General features: G+C 46.2%; 1 long non-coding RNA gene across 2 annotated transcripts; it reads right to left on the reverse strand.

Moving 5' to 3' along the window:
* Positions 1–5,001: 5,001 nt before the first annotated feature.
* LOC130266315 (uncharacterized) lies at positions 5,002–8,077 on the reverse strand. Of its 2 annotated transcripts, XR_008842822.1 has the most exons (4): positions 7,811–8,077; positions 6,561–6,678; positions 6,094–6,219; positions 5,002–5,458 (listed from the first exon to the last, which is right to left on the reverse strand). It is a non-coding gene; the product is annotated as an uncharacterized LOC130266315 (long non-coding RNA). The 2 variants fall into 2 exon arrangements; XR_008842821.1 differs by lacking the exon at positions 7,811–8,077 and having other exon boundaries at positions 6,561–6,764.
* Positions 8,078–24,290: the final 16,213 nt, after the last annotated feature.

Consider the following 24,290-nt stretch of genomic DNA (forward strand, 5'->3'; position numbering starts at 1 on the left):
GATATCCTGCACTGTCTGTAATTTTAGATCAATTAAGCCAATATTCCGGCACATGGCCCTGGACGCAAACAGGGCTCTATTTCTCTCTGAAATGAAACACCCTTAACCTGTACAGTAATGTCTATTTCGAGGTGGCTTTTCGCACTCAATGAACAGCAAGGGTCCCAAGTGGTGCCAGTTTGCATTTGAGAGATATTCTTGAATGTTTGGAATTTTAGCTGGTAGAAGCAGAGTCTCAGGCACAGGGCCATGGACGCAAACATTGGCCCTTTTCCTTTTGACAAAAACATTCACCCTCCCAGAGTCCTAATAGCAGTTAGGGGGAAGTATTTGTCACTGCAAGGGTAGCCAGTGTTCTAAATGGTGGCAGCTGGAGTTTTGGAGCAGTCCTGATTTGTTCCTCCTTTAAGCAGACAGAGCCCATTCTCAGGCACATGGCCCTGGACACAAACAGGGCTCTATTTCCCTCTGAAATGAAACTCACTTCACATGTACTGTAATGTCTATTTAGAGGAGGCTAATGGTACTCAAAGAACATCCAGGGCTCTAAGTGGTGCCAGTCTGCATCAGAGAGATATCTTGCACTCTTTGGAATTTTAGCTCCAATAAGCCAATTCTCAGGCACAGGGCCATGGACATGAACATTGGCCCTTTTCCTTTTGAAAAAAAACACCCATCCTCCCAATTTCCTAATAGCAGCTTAGAGGAAGTATCTGTCACCACAATGTCAGCCAGCGTTCTAAGTCAAGGAGGCTGGAGCTTTGGAGAACTTCTGAATTGTTCCTGCTCTAAGAAGGCAGAGCCCATTAGCAGGCACAGAGCCCTGGACACAAACAGGGCTCTAGCTCTCTCTGAAATGAAACTCACTTAACCTGTATGGTAATGTCTATTTAGAGGAGGCTTTTGTCAATCAAAGAACAGCCAGGGCTTGTAGTGGTGCCAGTTGGCATCTGCAAGATATCCTGCACAGTTTGTAATTGCAGCTGGCAGAAGCAGAATCCCAGACACAAAGCAATGAATACGAACATTTGCCCCTTTTCCTTTTGGAAAAAACACTCACCCTCCTAGTTTGCTAATAGCAGTTTAGAAGAAGTATTTGTCACTCCAAAGGTAGCCAGCGTTCCAAGTGGTGGCAGCTGGGGTTTTGGAGAAATCCTGATTTGTTCCTACTTAAAGCAGACAGCGCCCAATCTCAGACACCAGGCCCTGCACACAAACAGGGCTCTAGCTCTCTCTGAAATGAAACTCACTTAACCTGTATGGTAATGTCTATTTAGAGGAGGCTTTTGGCACTCAAGGAACAGCCAGGATTCTATGTGGTGCCAGTATGCATCTGCAAGATATCCTGCACTCTTTGGAATTCTAGCTCAAAGAAGCCAAATTTCAGGCACATGGCCCTGGACACAAACAGGGCTCTATTTCCCTCTGAAATGAAACTCGCTTCACATGTACTGTAATGTCTATTTAGAGGAGGCTTTTGGCACTCAAAGAACAGTCAGGGCTCTAAGTGGTGCCAGTTTGCATTTGCGACACATTCTTGAATGTTTGGAATTTTAGCTGGTAGAAGCAGAGTCTCAGGCACAGGGCCATGGACGCAAACATTGGCCCTTTTCCTTTTGACAAAAACATTCACCCTCCCAGAGTCCTAATAGCAGTTAGGGGGAAGTATTTGTCAATGCAAAGGTAGCCAGTGTTCTAAATGGCGGCAGCTGAAATTTTGGAGTGGTCCTGATTTGTTCCTCCTTTAAGCAGACAGAGCCCATTCTCAGGCACAGGGCCCTGCACTGAAACAGGGTTCTATTTCTCTCTGAAATGAAACTCGCTTCACATGTACTGTAATGTCTATTTAGAGGAGGCTTTTGGCACACAAAGGACAGCCAGGGTTCTTTGTGATGCCAGTATGCATCTGCTAAATATCCAGCACTGTTTGGAATTTTAGCTGGCAGAAGCCAAGTCTCAGGCACAGGGCCGTGAACAAGAACATTTGCCCTTTTCCTTTTGAAAAAACACCCACCCTCCCAGTTTCCTAATAGCAGTTAGGAGAAAGTATTTGTCACTGCAAGGGTAGCCAGCGATCAAAGTGGTGGCAGCTGGGGTTTTGGAAAAATCCTGATTTGTTCCTACTTTAAGCAGACACAGCCCATTCTCAGGCACAGGGCCTGCACACAAACAGGGCTCTAGCTCTCTCTGAAATGAAACTCACTTAACCCGGATGGTAATGTCTATTTAGAGGAGGCTTTTGGCACTCAAGGAACAGCCAGGATTCTATGTGGTGCCAGTATGCATCTGCAAAATATCCTGCACTCTTTGGAATTCTAGTTCAAAGAAGCCAAATTTCAGGCACATGGCCCTGGACACAAACAGGGCTCTATTTCCCTCTGAAATGAAACTCACTTCACATGTACTGTAATGTCTATTTAGAGGAGGCTAATGGTACTCAAAGAACATCCAGAGCTCTAAGTGGTGCCAGTCTGCATCAGAGAGATATCTTGCACTCTTTGGAATTTTAGCTCCAATAAGCCAATTCTCAGGCACAGGGCCATGGACATGAACATTGGCCCTTTTCCTTTTGAAAAAAACACCCATCCTCCCAGTTTCCTAATAGCAGCTTAGAGGAAGTATCTGTCACCCCAATGTCAGCCAGCGTTCTAAGTCAAGGAGGCTGGAGCTTTGGAGAACTTCTGAATTGTTCCTGCTCTAAGAAGGCAGAGCCCATTAGCAGGCACAGAGCCCTGGACACAAACAGGGCTCTAGCTCTCTCTGAAATGAAACTCACTTAACCTGTATGGTAATGTCTATTTAGAGGAGGCTTTTGTCAATCAAAGAACAGCCAGGGCTTGTAGTGGTGCCAGTTGGCATCTGCAAGATATCCTGCACAGTTTGTAATTGCAGCTGGCAGAAGCAGAATCCCAGACACAAAGCAATGAATACGAACATTTCCCCTTTTCCTTTTGGAAAAAAACACCCACCCTCCCAGTTTCCTAATAGCAGTTAGGAGAAAGTATTTGTCACTGCAAAGGTAGCCAGTGATCAAAGTGGTGGGAGCTGGGGTTTTGGAGCAGTCCTGATTTGTTCCTACTTAAAGCAGACAGAGCCCAATCTCAGACACCAGGCCCTGCACACAAACAGGGCTCTAGCTCTCTCTGAAATGAAACTCACTTAACCTGTATGGTAATGTCTATTTAGAGGAGGCGAATGGCACTCAAAGAACAGCCAGGGCTCTAAGTGGTGCCAGTCTGCATCAGAGAGAGATCTTGCACTGTTTGGAATTTTAGCTCAAATAAGCCAATTCTCAGGCAAGGGGCCACGGATACGAACATTGGCCCTTTTTCTTTTGAAAAAAACTCTCACCCTCCCAGTTTCCTAATAGCAGTTAGGGGGAAGTATTTTTCACTCCAAAGGTAGCCAGCATTCCAAGCGGTGGCAGCTGGGGTTTTGGAGAAATCCTGATTTGTTCCTACTTTAAGCATACACAGCCCATTCTCAGGCACAGGGCACTGCACTCAAACAGGGCTCTAGCTCTCTCTGAAATGAAACTCACTTAACCCGTACGGTAATGTCTATTTAGAGGAGGCTTTTGGCACCCAAAGAACAGCCCGGGTCCCAAGTGGTGCCAGTCTGCATTTGCGAGATATTCTTGAATGTTTGGAATTTTAGCTGGTAGAAGCAGAGTCTCAGGCCCAGGGCCATGGACGCAAACATTGGTCCTTTTCCTTTTGACAAAAACATTCACCCTCCCAGAGTCCTAATAGCAGTTAGGGGGAAGTATTTGTCAATGCAAAGGTAGCCAGTGTTCTAAATGGTGGCAGCTGGAGTTTTGGAGTAGTCCTGATTTGTTTGTACTTTAAGCAGACAGAGCCCGGTCTCAGGCACCGGGCCCTGCACGCAAACAGGGCTCTAGCTCTCTCTGTGAAATGAAACTCACTTAACCTGTATGGTAATGTCTATTTAGAGGAGGCTTTTGGCACTCAAAGAACAGCCAGGATTCTACGTGGTGCCAGTATGCATCTGCGAGAGAGCCTGCACTGTTTGGAATTTTAACTCAAATAAGCCAATTTTCAGGCACAGGGCCCTGGACACAAACAGGGCTCTATTTCTCTCTGAAATGAAACCCACATCGCTTGTGTCCTGGTTTGAAGGACGGGTGTCTGCCAATCAAGGCAGAAGTTTTCCTTTGATACAGAGACCTGAATTCCACTCCCCCCAAGTATTATAAACGTTTGAGTCAAGGACTCTGAGGCAGAGATATGGGGGTAGGAATAACAGCCCTTTTACTAATATATCTAACCGAACAAGCAGAAACAACAGCAGTTTTTAAAATTACCAACGATACGGAACAGATATATTCACCCGACCGAAATCGAGAGGAAATGTTTCTTGGGCTTTAAGACCCTGAAAGAACTTTAAAGTAAAATAAGTCACCTTTTTCTTCTGTTTTTTTCTTCTTTCAGGCACTGGCCTCGCCTCTGCAGATGCGTGCTGAGCTCTCGCTGCGTGCAGGGGACCGTCAGGCCTGAATGACTGTGATTCCGTATTCTCACTGGGCAATCAGAAATAATTATTAATTAGACCACAGAAATGCTTTCTGAAGCCTTTCCCCTTTGCTTCCCTTTGCCGATATGTCTTCTCTTTTTGCCTTTGAACTTACAGCTGTTCCCTGATGCTTTCCCCTGCCTCACTTCTGTGTAGCTCCTAACTGGGCAAAACTGGGTTAACTTAAAGGGGGGAAGACTTGACAATTTTAGCTGGATTTTTCTAAAATTTCTAATGATACTGAAATTATTTCCGGTTGTCCGGTGAGAAGAACGCAAACTCACGGCCGCTCAGGGCTGACGGTCGCTGAGGGAAATCTGACGCGGTATTAATAAGTAACCTTTCCTGGGGCCAGTCGTCGCCCCGGTCCTCCGCCTTTGGCAAATTTTTGCAGTGAATAGGTTAAGAGTTAGAACTTGGATCCAAATTTCTGACGGCTTTTCTTGGGGAGGGAATAGAGAAATTTTCTAAGTGCCTAGCAAGTAGTTCTGAAACAACAGATGAAATTGAGATGTTAGCCTATTTTTATATAGATGCTGAAAACAGTCAGGTTGAGGTTTGAGCCTTCTTTGTTTAGACAATACTAAATGCCACAAATACCAAAGAACTAACAGACATTTTGTCCTAAGCCTGGCAGCAAAGGTCTAAAGATAAGGGTTACAGATAAGAAAGCCATAAAACATAGTAATTTGGTAGTTTCTATAGATTGCGTGCAAATATGAGGAAATTAGTATATTGTATTAGATTGGTTATTGGAAAATTAGAATATTCATTATAGAAGAATACTTATTGTATTGTGAATGGAAAATTGCTCTCTCTTACCTCTTACCTCCGATTTCTAATCTCTCTCTCTCACCCCCTTATCTCTTACTCTCCATGCTCCACACTCTTTCTTACACCCACACCCTCATAATAAACTGCAAACCTGAAGAACAGAAAATAGTAAGCTCGTAAGTCTGTCCAGCAACCGTACAACAACCCGACTCCCATGGCTTTTTTTAGAAAGATACTGGACGGTGAATTGTACAACAATTAAAAATTGCACAAAGAATAACAGGCCTGCGCCAAACCTAACCACCCCCATCGTTGCTCCGTCCTAATTTTGGAAGAAATAGCGATAGAGTTGATAAATACTCTCCTTCCGTGCTATTCGGTCCTTTACTGCGCATCCCCGGAGAGCATTTACTCCGCCTTTTGTTCTTGACGGCACCTCTCTCTCCAGCACAAATCCCGCTGGTCGCGGACACAGACGGAGCAGACCTAAAGCAATGGTTCCGGCAGCGCCTGCAATTCCGAGCACCCCGTTCCCTGGAATGCTCGTCCGAGCGCTCGTGGCGGTCTCGCCTTGGCCCGGACTCTCTGTCCTCCGAGGGAGGACGCGGCTCTGGTGCCCCGTTTCCTCTTGCTCCTGCTGACCTGCAAGGCCACGGGTAAACGTAGTCCTTCGGACCTTGCGTCCCTGAACGCCAGGAGAGCTGGCGTTTCACCCGGATCCCAGATTCCCTAGGCGGCCACTCCCAGCAGGGAGGAAAAGAGGAACCCAGCATCTCTCTGACTTACCCCACAGTACGGGCAGGACCAGGAGCCCTCCAGCGCAGACCCCTGGTGCTGAAGCCTCTTGGCTTTGGCTGCTGAAACGCCACGTCTTTTGGCAAAGATGAGAGGACTGTAATGATTTTTCCTGTCCTAAAAGAGAGGAGGAAAAGAAAATTAAGTCCTCTGCAGGAGTCGCAGAATCCCGGCTTTCGCATTTCTGCTCTGATTGCTCGCTGTGGGGTTATATCCAGGTGACACCAATTCAAATACAAAAATGCCTTTTCCCAGCATTTTTATTCCAAACTATTTCAGACATTAAAAGGATGATAATTTTTCTTATTGCGTTCTTTGCTTAATTTTAACAGAACCATTTGAATCCCAGACACCGCTTGTCAGTTATTCAATCCTTTACCGCTTGACTTTGCACAGAGGGACGCCCAACGCGTGATACGGAAAGGTTTCGAGGTGCTCCGGAACGCGGCCGATCGTACGTTTGTTAGGCCGCTCCAATTCTGTCGCATCAACCTGAGCTGTCCAGGTGAGGCAAAGGCTCTCCTTCGTCCTAGGGAATCGCTGTCTGAGATTACAGATGTCCATCTGGGGCAGCACCTGAAAACAATGTGGGAAAGGCAAAATGAGAATGTTTTCTGTCAGAAAATGAGTAATAATAATAATCAGAACTTCTGGACAGATTTAGTAACATCACTGCCTTTACCAAATAAAACCAATAAAATAGTTAAACTATAAAAAATATTTTAATATTTCTATTCCCATATTTATAATTTATATTCATACATTATACATTATATTTGCATTATTAATATTATACATTTAATATGAATTTATTACTTGTATTTGTTTATACTTAATATTTATATAATTTTATTTTTTTATTACACTTATTTTATATTTAGTTTATTAAAAAACCCTTCTCTAACCAAATAAAACCAATACAACATTTATTTAAGCTATAGTTAGGAAACGTATAAATATAAAAAAATACCTGTCTTCTACACCCAGCCATCCCTGTGAAGGATCTGGCACCCTTGTGTCCTCTGGGGGAGGGCACTCGGCAAGACCCCCCAATTCCCCACTCATCTGCTCCTTCACCGCAGCGTGGCTCCCTCTCCTCGGGACCTTGGGGTGCCCCAAATGACATGGGAGCCCCCGAGTCCCCATCCCCTCCCCCCTCAGCCTTTTTCCTCACCCCCAAAGAAGGCACAGAATGACTCCAACTGCCCCGAGCAGGAGCACGACACTTTATTTGAACCCTTCCCAGGGGTTCGTGACTTTTTTCAAGTAAGGTGAAGCCAAGGCGTAACACTCATCCGCCATGTGCAATTCTTACACCTTGTAAACGACTCACCGTCGCTTTGACCGCTTCCTTACGCCACAGGTCTCGGGGCTGCTCAGGAACGCGGTTCCTGAGAGCCTCGAAAAAATCCTCCTGCCTGACGAAAAGCCCGGGCCCTGGACAGTCTGCGCCCTAAATCGCAGACCGGCCGGGACAGAGGGGAAAAAAAGCCCAGCCGGGAGGGGGAAAACAAAAGCCCTGGCTGGGGATTTTTAATTCTAAATGTAAAAATGAATTGGAAAACCTGAAAGGCAACAGTCATACACACAAGGTTAGAAACAGTCAGCACACGCACTCGCGCAGATTGATGCAAGCCGCGGGCGATGGATGCAAACTCTGACAGACAGACAAACAGTCACACGCTCTCTGGCTGACGGCAAACCTTACTTGAAACACTATACAAAAGAGGATGCTTGAACAAGTCTTGCAGCCGTTGGTCTTCAACTTCGAACAGTGGATTCCGGAAAAAGCAGTAGCATCTGTGGCTGCAGAGACGGATATCGGCCTCAGGGACTTATGACACAATGGGAGGACATCGACAAGTGTTTACTAGAGAGCTAGGAGATATCCCCACACATCAATACCCAAAATCCCACGGAAAAGAGATCAAACACAAAGTTTACAGCTGTTCTACCTAAACCTGATTATGTGCCAGGGCAGGGCACCTCCACCGGTAAGCACGTAGGAGGCCTGTCCAAGTAAGCACACGTAGGAATTCTGTCAAACTAAGCACACATGAGAACCCTGTCAAAGTAAGAACACATAGAAACCCTGCCCAAGCAACCATATACAAGCCCTGTAAAGTAAGCACACACAGAAGCCCTATCAAATTAAGCGCATATTCAGGCTCTGTAAACACATACGAGCCCTGTCAAAATAAGCACGGATGGGAGACCTGTATAAGGAAGCACGTATAGGAGTCCTGTGAAACGAAGCACACATTGGAGCCCTGTCAAAGGACACACACAGAAGAGCCCTGTCAAATTAAGCACATATTCAGGCCCTGTAAAGTGAACACATACAAGCCCTGTCCAAGTAAACACAGAGTCCTGTCAAACTAAGCACACATAGGAGCCCTGACCAAAGAAGAACACATAAAAGCCCTGCCAAACTAAGCCCATATAAAAGCTATGTCTAAGTTAGCACATAGGAGCCCTGTCAAAGTAAGCATATATTCAAGCCCTGTAAAGCAAGCACATGCGAGCCCGGTCCAAGTTAGCGCACATAGGAGCCTGCACAAGTAAGCACATATTCAGGCCCGCTAAACTAAGCACACATTCAGCCCTGTAAACTAAGCACATATTCAGACCCTGTAAACTAAGCACATATTCAGGCCCTGTAAACTAAATACACACAGGAGCCTACCCATGTAAGCACATATTCAGACCCTGTAAAATAAGCACATATTCAGGCCCTGTAAACTAAGCACATATTCAGACCCTCTCCAAGTTAGCACACATAGAAGCCCTGTCAAATTAAGCACACACTCAGGCCCTGAGAACTCAGCACACACTGAGGCCCTGAGAACTGAGCACACACTCAGGCCCTGAGAACTCAGCACACACAGGAGCCTGCCCAAGTAAGCATATATTCAGGCCCTGTAAACTAAATACACACAGGAGCCTGCCCATGTAAGCACATATTCAGACCCTGTAAACTACGCACATATTCAGGCCCTGTAAACTAAATACACACAGGAGCCTACCCATGTAAGCACATATTCAGGCCCTGTAAACTAAGCACATATTCAGGCCCTGTAAACTAAGCACATATTCAGGCCCTGTAAACTAAATACACACAGGAGCCTGCCCATGTAAGCACATATCCAGGCCCTATAAACTAAATACACACAAGAGCCTGCCCATGTAAGCACATATTCAGGCCCTGTAAACTAAGCACATATTCAGGCCCTGTAAACTAAATACACACAGGAGCCTGCCCATGTAAGCACATATTCAGGCCCTCTAAACTAAGCACATATTCAGGCCCTGTAAACCAAATACACACAGGAGCCTGCCCATGTAAGCACATATTCAGGCCCTGTAAACTAAGCACATATTCAGGCCCTGTAAACTAAATACACACAGGAGCCTGCCCATGTAAGCACATATTCAGGCCCTGTAAACTAAGCACATATTCAGGCCCTGTAAACTAAATACACACAGGAGCCTGCCCATGTAAGCACACATTCAGACCCTGTAAACTAAGCACACATTCAGACCCTGTAAACTAAGCACATATTCAGGCCCTGTAAACTAAGCACATATTCAGGCCCTGTAAACTAAGCACATATTCAGGCCCTGTAAACTAAATACACACAGGAGCCTGCCCATGTAAGCACATCTCCAGGCCCTGAAAACTAAATACACACAAAAGCCTGCCCATGTAAGCACATATTCAGGCCCTGTAAACTAAATACACCAGGAGCCTGCCCATGTAAGCACATCTCCAGGCCCTGAAAACTAAATAACACAGGAGCCTGCCCATGTAAGCACATATTCAGGCCCTGTAAACTAAGCACATATTCAGGCCCTGTAAACTAAATACACGCAGGAGCCTGCCCATGTAAGCACATATTCAGGCCTGTAAACTAAGCACATATTCAGGCCCTGTAAACTAAATACACACAGGAGCCTGCCCATGTAAGCACATATTCAGGCCCTGTAAACTAAGCACATATTCAGGCCCTGTAAACTAAGCACATATTCAGGCCCTGTAAACTAAGCACATATTCAGGCCCTGTAAACTATGCACATATTCAGGCCCTGTAAACTAAATACACACAGGAGCCTGCCCATGTAAGCACATATTCAGGCCCTGTAAACTAAGCACATATTCAGGCCCTGTAAACTAAGCACATATTCAGGCCCTGTAAACTAAATACACACAGGAGCCTGCCCATGTAAGCACATATTCAGGCCTGTAAACTAAGCACATATTCAGGCCCTGTAAACTAAATATACACAGGAGCCTGCCCATATAAGCACATATTCAGGCCCTGTAAACTAAGCACATATTCAGGCCCTGTAAACTAAGCACATATTCAGGCCCTGTAAACTAAATACACACAGGAGCCTGCCCATGTAAGCACATATTCAGGCCCTGTAAACTAAATACACACAGGAGCCTACCCATGTAAGCACATATTCAGGCCCTGTAAACTAAGCACATATTCAGGCCCTGTAAACTAAATACACACAGGAGCCTGCCCATGTAAGCACATATTCAGGCCCTGTAAACTAAGCACATATTCAGGCCCTGTAACCTAAGCACATATTCAGGCCCTGTAACCTAAATACACACAGGAGCCTGCCCATGTAAGCACATATTCAGGCCCTGTAAACTAAGCACATATTCAGGCCCTGTAAACTAAATACACACAGGAGCCTGCCCATGTAAGCACATATTCAGGCCCTGTAAACTAAGCACATATTCAGGCCCTGTAACCTAAGCACATATTCAGGCCCTGTAACCTAAATACACACAGGAGCCTGCCCATGTAAGCACATATTCAGGCCCTGTAAACTAAGCACATATTCAGGCCCTGTAAACTAAGCACATATTCAGGCCCTGTAAACTAAATACACACAGGAGCCTGCCCATGTAAGCACATATTCAGGCCCTGTAAACTAAGCACATATTCAGGCCCTGTAAACTAAATACACACAGGAGCCTGCCCATGTAAGCACATATTCAGGCCCTGTAAACTAAGCACATATTCAGGCCCTGTAAACTAAGCACATATTCAGGCCCTGTAAACTAAGCACATATTCAGGCCCTGTAAACTAAATACACACAGGAGCCTGCCCATGTAAGCACATCTCCAGGCCCTGTAAACTAAGCACATATTCAGGCCCTGTAAACTAAGCACATATTCAGGCCCTGTAAACTAAATACACACAGGATCCTGCCCATGTAAGCACATATTCAGGCCCTGTAAACTAAATACACACAGGATCCTGCCCATGTAAGCACATATTCAGGCCCTGTAAACTAAATACACACAGGATCCTGCCCATGTAAGCACATATTCAGGCCCTGTAAACTAAGCACATATTCAGGCCCTGTAAACCAAGCACATATTCAGGCCCTGTAAACTAAATACACACAGGAGCCTGCCCATGTAAGCACATATCCAGGCCCTGTAAACTAAATACACACAGGAGCCTGCCCATGGAAGCACATATTCAGACCCTGTAAACTAAGCACATAATCAGGCCCTGTAAACTAAGCACATATTCAGGCCCTGTAAACTAAGCACATATTCAGGCCCTGTAAGCTAAATACACACAGGAGCCTGCCCATGTAAGCACATATCCAGGCCCTGTAAACTAAATACACACAGGAGCCTGCCCATGAAAGCACATATTCAGGCCCTGTAAACTAAATACATACAGGAGCCTGCCCATGTAAGCACATATTCAGGCCCTGTAAACTAAGCACATATTCAGGCCCTGTAAACTAAATACACACAGGAGCCTGCCCATGTAAGCACATATTCAGGCCCTGTAAACTAAGCACATATTCAGGCCCTGTAAACTAAATACACACAGGAGCCTGCCCATGTAAGCACATATTCAGGCCCTGTAAACTAAGCACATATTCAGGCCCTGTAAACTAAGCACATATTCAGGCCCTGTAAACTAAATACACACAGGAGCCTGCCCATGTAAGCACATATTCAGGCCCTGTAAACTAAGCACATATTCAGGCCCTGTAAACTAAATACACACAGGAGCCTGCCCATGTAAGCACATATTCAGGCCCTGTAAACTAAGCACATATTCAGGCCCTGTAAACTAAGCACATATTCAGGCCCTGTAAACTAAATACACACAGGAGCCTGCCCATGTAAGCACATATTCAGGCCCTGTAAACTAAGCACATATTCAGGCCCTGTAAACTAAATACACACAGGAGCCTGCCCATGTAAGCACATATTCAGGCCCTGTAAACTAAGCACATATTCAGGCCCTGTAAACTAAATACACACAGGAGCCTGCCCATGTAAGCACATATTCAGGCCCTGTAAACTAAGCACATATTCAGGCCCTGTAAACTAAATACACACAGGATCCTGCCCATGTAAGCACATATTCAGGCCCTGTAAACTAAATACACACAGGATCCTGCCCATGTAAGCACATTTTCAGGCCCTGTAAACTAAATACACACAGGATCCTGCCCATGTAAGCACATTTTCAGGCCCTGTAAACTAAGCACATATTCAGGCCCTGTAAACCAGCACATATTCAGGCCCTGTAAACCAAGCACATATTCAGGCCCTGTAAACTAAATACACACAGGAGCCTGCCCATGTAAGCACATATTCAGGCCCTGTAAACTAAATACACACAGGAGCCTGCCCATGGAAGCACATATTCAGGCCCTGTAAACTAAGCACATATTCAGGCCCTGTAAACTAAGCACATATTCAGGCCCTGTAAACTAAGCACATATTCAGGCCCTGTAAACTAAATACACACAGCAGCCTGCCCATGTAAGCACATATTCAGACCCTGTAAACTAAGCACATAATCAGGCCCTGTAAACTAAGCACATATTCAGGCCCTGTAAACTAAGCACATATTCAGGCCCTGTAAGCTAAATACACACAGGAGCCTGCCCATGTAAGCACATATCCAGGCCCTGTAAACTAAATACACACAGGAGCCTGCCCATGAAAGCACATATTCAGGCCCTATAAACTAAGCACATATTCAGGCCCTGTAAACTAAATACACACAGGACCCTGCCATGTAAGCACATATTGAGACCCTGTAAACTAAGCACATATTCAGGCCCTGTAAACTAGGCACATATTCAGGCCCTGTAAACTAAGCACATATTCAGGCCCTGTAAACTAAATACATACAGGAGCCTGCCCATGTAAGCACATATTCAGGCCCTGTAAACTAAGCACATATTCAGGCCCTGTAAACTAAATACACAGGAGCCTACCCATGTAAGCACATATTCAGGCCCTGTAAACTAAGCACATATTCAGGCCCTGTAAACTAAGCACATATTCAGGCCCTGTAAATTAAATACACACAGGAGCCTGCCCATTTAAGCACATATTCAGGCCCTGTAAACTAAATACACACAGGAGCCTGCCCATGTAAGCACATATTCAGGCCCTGTAAACTAAGGACATATTCAGGCCCTGTAAACTAAATACACACAGGAGCCTGCCCATGTAAGCACATATTCAGGCCCTGTAAACTAAGCACATATTCAGGCCCTGTAAACTAAGCACATATTCAGGCCCTGTAAACTAAATACACACAGGAGCCTGCCCATGTAAGGACATATTCAGGCCCTGTAAACTAAGCACATATTCAGGCCCAGTAAACTAAGCACATATTCAGGCCCAGTAAACTAAGCACATATTCAGGCCCTGTAAACTAAGCACATATTCAGGCCCTGTAAACTAAATACACACAGGAGCCTGCCCATGTAAGCACATATTCAGGCCCTGTAAACTAAGCACATATTCAGGCCCTGTAAACTAAACACACACAGGAGCCTGCCCATGTAAGCACATATTCAGGCCCTGTAAACTAAGCACATATTCAGGCCCAGTAAACTAAGCACATATTCAGGCCCAGGAAACTAAATATACACAGGAGCCTGCCCATGTAAGCACATATTCAGGCCCTGTAAACTAAGCACATATTCAGGCCCTGTAAACTAAATGCACATATTCAGGCCCTGTAAACTAAATACACACAGGAGCCTGCCCATGTAAGCACATATTCAGGCCCTGTAACCTAAGCACATATTCAGGCCCTGTAACCTAAGCACATATTCAGGCCCAGTAAACTAAGCACATATTCAGGCCCTGTAAACTAAGCACATATTCAGGCCCTGTAAACTAAGCACATATTCAGGCCCTGTAAACTAAATACACACAGGAGCCTACCCATGTAAGCACATATTCAGGCCCTGTAACCTAAGCACATATTCAGGCCCTGTAACCTAAGCACATATTCAGGCCCTGTAACCTAAGCACATATTCAGGCCCTGTAACCTAAGCACATATTCAGGCCCTGTAACCTAAGCACATATTCAGGCCCTGCAAACTAAATACACACAGGAGCCTGCCCATGTAGGCCCTGTAAACTAAATACACACAGGAGCCTGCCCATGTAAGCACATATTCAGGCCCTGTAAACTAAGCACATATTCAGGCCCTGTAAACTAAATACACACAGCAGCCTGCCCATGTAAGCACATATTCAGGCCCTGTAAACTAAGCACGTATTCAGGCCCTGTAAACTAAGCACATATTCAGGCCCTGTAAACTAAATACACACAGGAGCCTGCCCATGTAAGCACATATTCAGGCCCTGTAAACTAAGCACATATTCAGGCCCTGTAAACTAAGCACATATTCAGGCCCTGTAAACCAAGCACATATTCAGGCCCTGTAAACCAAGCACATATTCAGGCCCTGTAAACTAAATACACACAGGAGCCTGCCCATGTAAGCACATATCCAGGCCCTGTAAACTAAATACACACAGGAGCCTGCTCATGTAAGCACATATTCAGGCCCTGTAAACTAAGCACATATTCAGGCCCTGTAAACTAAGCACATATTCAGGCCCTGTAAACTAAATACACACAGGAGCCTGCCCATGTAAGCACATATTCAGGCCCTGTAAACTAAGCACATATTCAGGCCCTGTAAACTAAATACACACAGGAGCCTACCCATGTAAGCACATATTCAGGCCCTGTAAACTAAGCACATATTCAGGCCCTGTAAACTAAGCACATATTCAGGCCCTGTAAACTAAGCACATATTCAGGCCCTGTAAACTAAATACACACAGGAGCCTGCCCATGTAAGCACATATTCAGGCCCTGTAAACTATGCACATATTCAGGCCCTGTAAACTAAATACACACAGGAGCCTGCCCATGTAAGCACATATTCAGGCCCTGTAAACTAAGCACATATTCAGGCCCTGTAAACTAAGCACATATTCAGGCCCTGTAAACTAAATACACACAGGAGCCTGCCCATGTAAGCACATATTCAGGCCCTGTAACCTAAGCACATATTCAGGCCCTGTAACCTAAGCACATCTCCAGGCCCTGTAACCTAAGCACATATTCAGGCCCTGTAACCTAAGCACATATTCAGGCCCTGTAAACTAAATACACACAGGAGCCTGCCCATGTAAGCACATATTCAGGCCCTGTAAACTAAATACACACAGGATCCTGCCCATGTAAGCACATATTCAGGCCCTGTAAACTAAATACACACAGGAGCCTGCCCATGTAAGCACATATTCAGGCCCTGTAAACTAAGCACATATTCAGGCCCTGTAAACTAAATACACACAGGAGCCTGCCCATGTAAGCACATATTCAGGCCCTGTAAACTAAGCACATATTCAGGCCCTGTAAACTAAATACACACAGGAGCCTGCCCATTTAAGCACATATTCAGGCCCTGTAAACTAAGCACATATTCAGGCCCTGTAAACTAAATACACACAGGAGCCTGCCCATGTAAGCACATATTCAGGCCCTGTAAACTAAGCACATATTCAGGCCCTGTAAACTAAATACACACAGGAGCCTGCCCATGTAAGCACATATTCAGGCCCTGTAAACTAAGCACATATTCAGGCCCTGTAAACTAAGCACATATTCAGGCCCTATTCAGGCCCTGTAAACTAAATACACACAGGAGCCTGCCCATGTAAGCACATATTCAGGCCCTGTAAACTAAGCACATATTCAGGCCCTGTAAACTAAATACACACAGGAGCCTGCCCATGTAAGCACATATTCAGGCCCTGTAAACTAAGCACATATTCAGGCCCTGTAAACTAAATACACACAGGAGCCTGCCCATGTAAGCACATATTCAGGCCCTGTAAACTAAGCACATATTCAGGCCCTGTAAACTAAATACACACAGGAGCCTGCCCATGTAAGCACATATTCAGGCCCTGTAAACTAAGCACATATTCAGGCCCTGTAAACTAAGCACATATTCAGGCCCTGTAAACTAAATACACACAGGAGCCTGCCCATGTAAGCACATATTCAGGCCCTGTAAACTAAGCACATATTCAGGCCCTGTAAACTAAGCACATATTCAGGCCCTGTAAACTAAGCACATATTCAGGCCCTGAAACTAAGCACATACTCAGGCCCTGAAAACTAAGCACATACTCAGGCCCTGAAAACTAAGCACATACTCAGGCCCTGAAAACTAGGCACGCATAGGAGCCTGCCCAGGTAAGCACACATAGAAGCCCTGTCAATGAAAAAACACATAGGAGCTCTCTCAAATTAGGCACATATTCAGGCCCTGTAAAGTAAACACATATAAGCCCTGACCAAGTTAGCACATATAGCAGCCCTGTCCAAGTAAGCACAGAGTCCTGTCAAACTAAGCACACATAGGAGTCTGCCCAGGTAAGCACACATAGGAGTCTGCCCAGGTAAGCACACATAGGACCCCTGTCATGCTAAATACATTGGAGCCCTGTCAAAGCTGCCTCAAAAATCCCTCCTTACAAATCCAGACCCAGCATCCCATTCTCATCCCTCTGTGGGTTGGAATCCTTCACTTACCTGTCAGACATCGGGGTGCAGAGAATGCCACCTTGTCAACTGGGAAACTGCTGCCATCACCTGGCCGTTTTCTCTTAGTCAGCTGCAATAAAGAAAACCAAACATCAGTACATGCTCTTAGCAGCACATCGGCCAAAACCGGATAATTCCCCTATTCACCACCGCCCAAGAATGCCCGGGTACTCAGGGCGCATGCTTCGGCCACCCTCTGAGGCTCTGCACCGTTTGCACCCACACGACTCTGCCAGTCCCCTTAAAATCACAGGTGGAGGGGCATTCCCCGCAGTTTAAACACACACAATAACAGAAGAGCAGTTACTTTCCTCAATTAAAATTTTTTTTGTCCTCATAGCCCCCAATTTTTTCTGGGGGCACCAGGGAGGGTCGGCAAGATGAAACTGAAAAGGGAAAATACACTAGTTCCCACTAAAAAGTCACATGGGCTCACCTGTTCAGAAGCTGCTTCCTCTCAGAAAGATTTGTTCCTCGGCACCTTCCTGAAGCCATGCTCTGCATGCCAGCGCTCCACCAGATCCTGTGAGGTGCTCTCACCTCTGTTCTGGGAGGTACCCCCGGGAGCCCACCGTAAGCTCCTCTCCTCCAGCAGCTTTATATCAAAGAGAGCAGGGAAAACCCTCCCCCTAAAAACAGCCCCCAGCAGGACCTGCCCCCTCGTCATGCTCACTGCAAACACCTGGGACTGCTCACCCTAAGTAGTCACATCTGGGGCTGCTCTGGTCCCTCTCATCACCCTGAGTGCTCCCAGCTAGGGCTCCTGAGGGGCACAGCCCGGCACAGCACGGCGGGGGCGGGGTCCGGTCGGAGCAGGGGAGGGGCGGTGCCTGGCGGGGGGCAGGCAGCCCAAAAAACGGCCCGGGGTTCTTCATTTCCCGCCCTTTCTGCCGCCCTCTTTGGAAGGTCAGTCGAAGAACGACCGAGGTGCCATCATGGGAGTGGCATGAAGTGACTTCCCCCCTTCCTCGTCGCCGTTTTTGTTGTGGCCGAAGCCGCTTTCGGTCCGCCGCCGTCTTTGCTGCCGCGGGAGTGGCGGCAGGCAGCGACCGGGACGCCTGCTTGTTTCCACCCCGCTCGCCCACCCGCTGTCCCCTGCCCCGGTGCGATCGCGCCTCCATCCCCGCGCCGAAACCGGCCCCCCGCTGTCATCCCTCTCATCCATCGCTCCCTTTGCACCGCGAACTGCCCTTCTCCCCTGCCCTCTAGGTACGGACACCGCGCCGCTCTGTAGCCGCAGAGCGCCCCACGACCCGACAGCTGCGCTGCCCCGAGGAACGGCTGCAGCACCGGGCTGTGCTCCAGGACAAGACGGCAGCACTGCCGCAGAACGCAGCCCGGGGCGACTGGGCGTTGGGGACAGGGACGCGAAAGCACAAAGCAACGAATCCCATCCCTTCCAAAAACCCCCTAAATGAGTGCCCCAAACCCTATTCGTATTTATAATCTATACGTATTTTTATTAATTCAATTAATGTTGCACTATAACACATCTACAATATTATTTTTATTAATTATATACATAATCTTTATGTTGGTAACATCTATTTCTATTCAATGCACATCTAAATCTTTATATATATTTGTATTTTTTAAATTTAGTATTATTTATTTAAAAGCTCCACCTCTAAGGAAATACAAACACAAAACCCTTTATTTTAAACGATATTTAAATATATGTTTTTATTTCTATTTTTCATATTTATATCTATAATTCATATACCTATATAAGAATATTTTATTGATATATAAGAATATAAGAATATATTTTATTGATATCCTATATATTTATCTATTTATTTATACATATCCTTACATGTATTTATATATGCAGATATACTTCTAATTTTATATGTCTTTGTATGCTTATTGTATATTTGGATATTTATTTTACTTATATTATTCAAAAAAAAAACCCCTGCCTTTAGCAAATAAAACCAATAATATATTTCACCCATACAAAATATTTTTGTATTTCTATTCTCATATTTATAATTTATATTCATACATTATACATTATATTTGCATTATTAATATTATACATTTAATATAAATTTGTTACTTGTTCATATTTTATATTTATATCGTTTTATTTTTCTATTATACTTATTTTATATTTAGATTATGTATTAAAAAAAACTTCTCTAACCAAATAAAACACATAAAACATTTATTTAAGCTATAGTTAGGTAGTTTTTATATTTATATTTCCTGTCCTACCTGTGAAGGATGGCACCCAGCACCACCCCCCCATTCCCCACTCACCTGCTCCTTCACCGCAGCATGGCTCCCTCTCCTTGGGACCTTGGGGTGCCCCAAAGGACACGGGAGGCCCCGAATCTCCACCCCTGTCCCCCTCAGCCTTTTTTCCTCACCCTCCAAAGAAGGCACAGAACGACTACAACTGCCTCGGGCAGGAGCACGGCACTTTATTCGAACCCTTCCCATGGTCCATCCCCCAAAAAGGGACTCTGCTCACGCAAGGAAGTGGGGGACAGCCCCCAGAAGGGCTGAAGTTCCTTCTCAGCCCCGCAGACACAGGCAACAAGGGGCAGAAGAAGAAGACGACCAGCAGAGAGGACACAGCAAGAAAACTAAGATCAAGGCGCAGGATGAAATGGAAAAAAACAAAAAAATCCAAAAACACCTGGGATGGTGAATGGGCCGCACACAGAGAGGGATTAAAAAAGAACAGGGACAGCAAATGGGACACACCCATGGGAACCACCGGCACGGGGAGCTCCACAGAGCCACACAGAATAAAACAGGAACACGAGCGAGGCATGGAGAAGGACGCAGAATGAAACACGGTGCCAAATACGCAGCAAGGACTGAGGGATACAAAGAGGGAAACAAGAACCCGCAGAGGAATCGACCGCGGCACGTGCCGGGGCGGGCAAACGCGGCCAAGGAGCAGCACAGAGAGAGAGCACGGAGACAGAGAGGCATGGCCAGCAGGACAGAGGCTCACCAAGAGAGGGGACGGTCAGGGAGGAGCACTGGGCAGCAGTGCACACAGGTACAGGCAAAGGGACAGTGACAGGGACAAAGAAACACAGTCACGGTGCAGGACTGAGGGACAAGGAGAGGAAGAAAGGAGAAATAAAGATGCAGGCAGCAAGTGAGACAGAGAGAGAGGCAAAAAGTAGGACAGAACAGGGAGAGGGATTGAATAAGAGATATTACATAAATATTGAGTATTCATTTCAAAAAAGAAAAAGAAGAACAAGAGAGAGAGAAGCAGTGAAAGGGAATGGGATGGGGAGCACACAGGCCAAGAAAGGAACACCAAAGACACAGCGGACAGAGAGGAGAGAAGGGGTGGAAAATTGAATATAAAGCAGGAAGAGGAACAGCAGCAGACCCAGGAGTATTTATTACAGAGTGTGGCTGCTGAACCTGTCAGGAAAGCACCAGCTCCGACAGAACAGGGCACGGGCACAGCTCGGCCTGGGACTCATCGATTCACATCTGTCTCATAAAGGCCGTGATAAAACATGAGGTGAAAGCTGAATGGTTGATGTGCTGCAGCTTGGGTCCTGCTCAGCCCTCATCCCAGCCCGTGCTGCCAGTGAACACACTGATGCTCTTCTCAGCATCCAAATTCCTTCTTCAAGTTTCTTCAAGCTAGGGGAAGGAAAAACAAACAAACAAAAAAAAAAAAAAAAAAAAACAAAAAAAAAAAAAAAAAAACACACACCAAAACAACAACAAAAAAATCCCAAAAGAAAACAAACAAACAAAAAACCACAAATAACAATCCAAAACAAATCCGCAGCACCTTCAGCACCTTATTGCATAATAAACTTGTACAATTATAACTTTTAAATTCTCTTCTTTGTATCTGAAGTTCCCCATATTCCCTAAAGCAGAGTAACAAACCAGGCATCTGTAAAGAAGCTGTCTGGGTTAAAAGACACTGAGCCTCCTGCCAACAAAACTATTTAGTGTTCACCTCTGCTACATCCAGCTGTAGCTAATTGTATACTTATGATTATAGTGCCCGCCACAGGAATTTGGAAGGAATTATGCTACTCAGAGCTAATACAAATGATGCACTCTAAAAATGAGTGCAACAGGAAAATGTAATGCTATTAAAATGATAAAATACTTGAACCTCAGGGGGAAAAAAAAAAATCTCAGTATCAAAGCTCTTTGTATTTTGCATGCACATTTCCATCTAAGAAAAGCATTTGCTGGTTACAATAGGCTTCTTCATAGCCTAATAGCAAACATGAAGTTTGCCTAACTCCATTTGAATCAGGGATATAAAAGCAGATCAAGCAAGTGAAAAATGAGAGAGTTATTCCTAGACTGCAGCAGACACCAACAATGAATTACGAGCGGGTTCCAGCCTCAGCCTGGCATGGCTGGGTTTTTCCTTGGACCTGCCTCAATTAAACGAGTTTTAAGCTTTTGATGCCTGCAAGTTGGTGTTCTTCTCACTGGGGCAATTGGAAATAATTTCAGTATCATTAGAAAATTTTAGAAAAATCCAGCTAAAAGTTTCACCTCTGTCCCCTCTAAGTTATCCCAGTTTTCCCCAGCTAGGAGCTGCACAGAAGTGAGACAGGGGAAATCACATCAGGGAACAGCTGTAAAGTTAAAGGCAGAAAGAGAAGACTTACCAGCAAAGGGCAGGAAAGGAGAAAGGTTTCAGAAAAGATTTCTGTGGTCTAATTAATGATCATTTCTGATTCGCCAGTGAGAAGAACACAAACTCACAGCCAGTCAGGCCTCACAGTCCCCTGCAGTGAGAGCTCAGCGCACATCCACAGAGGCAAGTCCAGCACCTGAAAGAAGAAAAAAAAAAAACAAAAAAAAAAGAATAAATAACCAGAAGAAAAAGGTGACAGGGCAGCACAAAGATTGTTCTCTGTGCAGCGCCCAGACTCGGGGCTCGCTGTCAGCTTTGCTAGTTCCCGTGAATTATCCCACAGCCCCCAATTCCCTGCTCAGTTCCTGCTGCCATAACCTCACAGTGCCTCATGGAGGGTGGATATTCCCGTGCAGAGCTGCCCCTTGAACGCCAGCTGTGCCAGGAACGGGCAGAGCGTCCAAGGAAGCTCAGCAGCATCGGGACAGGGACAGGCATCTGTTCCAAAGAATTGGCTATTTAAAGCCCTCATCCCCCAGCCCCACCCATGTCCCCTGGGGGCACTTGACAGAGCTGCCTGGAGTTCAGCTGATTAGCCCCCCTGAGCTGGGGCTCCAGGTGATATTTTCAAGCAGGAGAAGGCAGGGCCGGGGGTGCTCCCGTCCCGTGCCAAGGCAGCTCCCCGTGCCCACGGGAGGACATCTCTCCCTGCAGCAGCTCAGCTCCTTTCAGGGCCTCAGCAGTGGCCTCTGCAAGTTCTTTTCCCTCAGCAAAGGCTGCACATCCCTGCCTTCAGCACACCTCCAGTGGGACCCACCTGGGAAAGCTTTCCATCCCTTCTGCACTTCCAGCTGGCTCCCTGGAAACTCCCACCTTCGTCCAAACAAAACTTCATCCCACCTGAACCTTTGATTTGAAGGCATCTCTGCAGGCCGTCGGTTGTCATTTAATAGCTGTGAGGCAAGATTGCCTTGGCTTTAGTGCTGCTGCTGCTGAATGAGGCCTCAGGCGGGAAGGGAAGGGAATTGGGGTGGACAGGACATACCTGGCAGCTGCCTGGGAGCTCTGGGAGGCTGGAACCAGGAATTGCTGTCTGAGCCCCTCTGCACGCAGCCCGTGCCACCATCACCAGGACACGCCAGCTGCTCCTTGGGCTGCTTTTGGGCTGTCAGTGGCCTGTATCCAGGCTGAAGCATCTCCAGGAGCCTGTTCAGAGCAGCCCCTGGCCCAGGAGTCACGGGCATCCATGCGGACAAAACCCTGGTACTGGGACTGTCCATGCCTCAAAACCCATCCTGCTGACAAAACCCTGGTACTGGGACTGTCCATGCCTCAAAAACCATCGTGCTGAGTAAACCGTGGTACTGGGACTGTCCATGCCCCAAAAACCATCCTGCTGACAAAACCCTGGTACTGGGACTGTTCATGCCCAACCTCTGTGGATGAACGTCATCTTGTTGGCTGGGACCAAGGAAAAAAATCCAGCTGGGGGGAAAAAAACCCAAACTCTTGGCTGGGGACTCTTTATTCTAAATTTAAAAATGAGTTGAGAAAGGTAAAAGGTAAAAACCATATGCACAAGGTTAGAAGCAGTCAGCACACACACTGGCACAGGCAAACATAAGCAGACAGACACAGACTCTCCAGACAGACACAGACTCTCCCAGACAGACACACGCTCCCCCCTGTCACACTCTGCAGCTGACAGGCTGACTGCAACCCTCACTTGGAACGCTGCATGAAGAGGATGCTTCAACACATCCCCCCCGGCTGCTGCTCTTCAACACCCAACGGGAGATTCCAGGGAAATCGGCATAATTGGTGACTGCAGAGATGGGAATCCACCTCAGGGACCTGAGAGACAGCAGGAGCTGGTCAGGTAGAGGTTATCCCCACACATTTCCTACCCAAAACCCCACAGAAAAGAGAGGAACAATAAAGTTCTGTAACTATTCTACCCAAGCGGGTGCCAGGGCAGGGCAAGCTCCGAGCTAAGGGGCACAATAAAGGCCCATACAGTAGAGATGCACACAGTAAAGGTACATGCAACATAAACCAAGACAGCTACATACAGTATAAGCCAAGGTAGGTACGTACACCATGGATGAGGACTGGAGATAACTCTCTGGAGGATTAAGTCTCAAGCCCAAGATAGAACCTATGGAACTAGTGAGGGCACATAAGGAGGGTCTAACACACTCCCTACAGAAGGCCAAGAGAATGGCACGTGAAAAGCAGGCACTACCAAAGCTGAGAAGGAAGATGGATGAGAAGATCTTGTGTACTTCTTTCCGTCTCAAAAAGCAAAAAGGTAAATGTGCTGGAATAAGCACAATGCAGGAAAGTACACGAGTAGAGTCTGGCTACCATGGCTTGGAAGGATGCTGATAAAGCATGGAGATGTGACAAAGGTAACACAGATGGACACAAAGGACAGAACAAGGACACAGATTACACAAGAGACACCAGTTATTTACCCAGAGCTGGAAGGAACTGGAGCAGCCATCAAGTGCAGCATCTCAGAGCCAGAGCTGGAATGAAGAACGTGCCACAGTCAGAGCTGGAGGCTCAGCGAGCTGGACTGGGAAACACCTGCAAGTGAAACAAGCAGAAGGAACAGAAATCATCTGGGCCCTGAGATATCCTGGGCTG

Source organism: Oenanthe melanoleuca, unplaced genomic scaffold, assembly GCF_029582105.1.
Source record: "Oenanthe melanoleuca isolate GR-GAL-2019-014 unplaced genomic scaffold, OMel1.0 S013, whole genome shotgun sequence".
Taxonomy (NCBI): Eukaryota; Metazoa; Chordata; class Aves; order Passeriformes; family Muscicapidae; genus Oenanthe; species Oenanthe melanoleuca.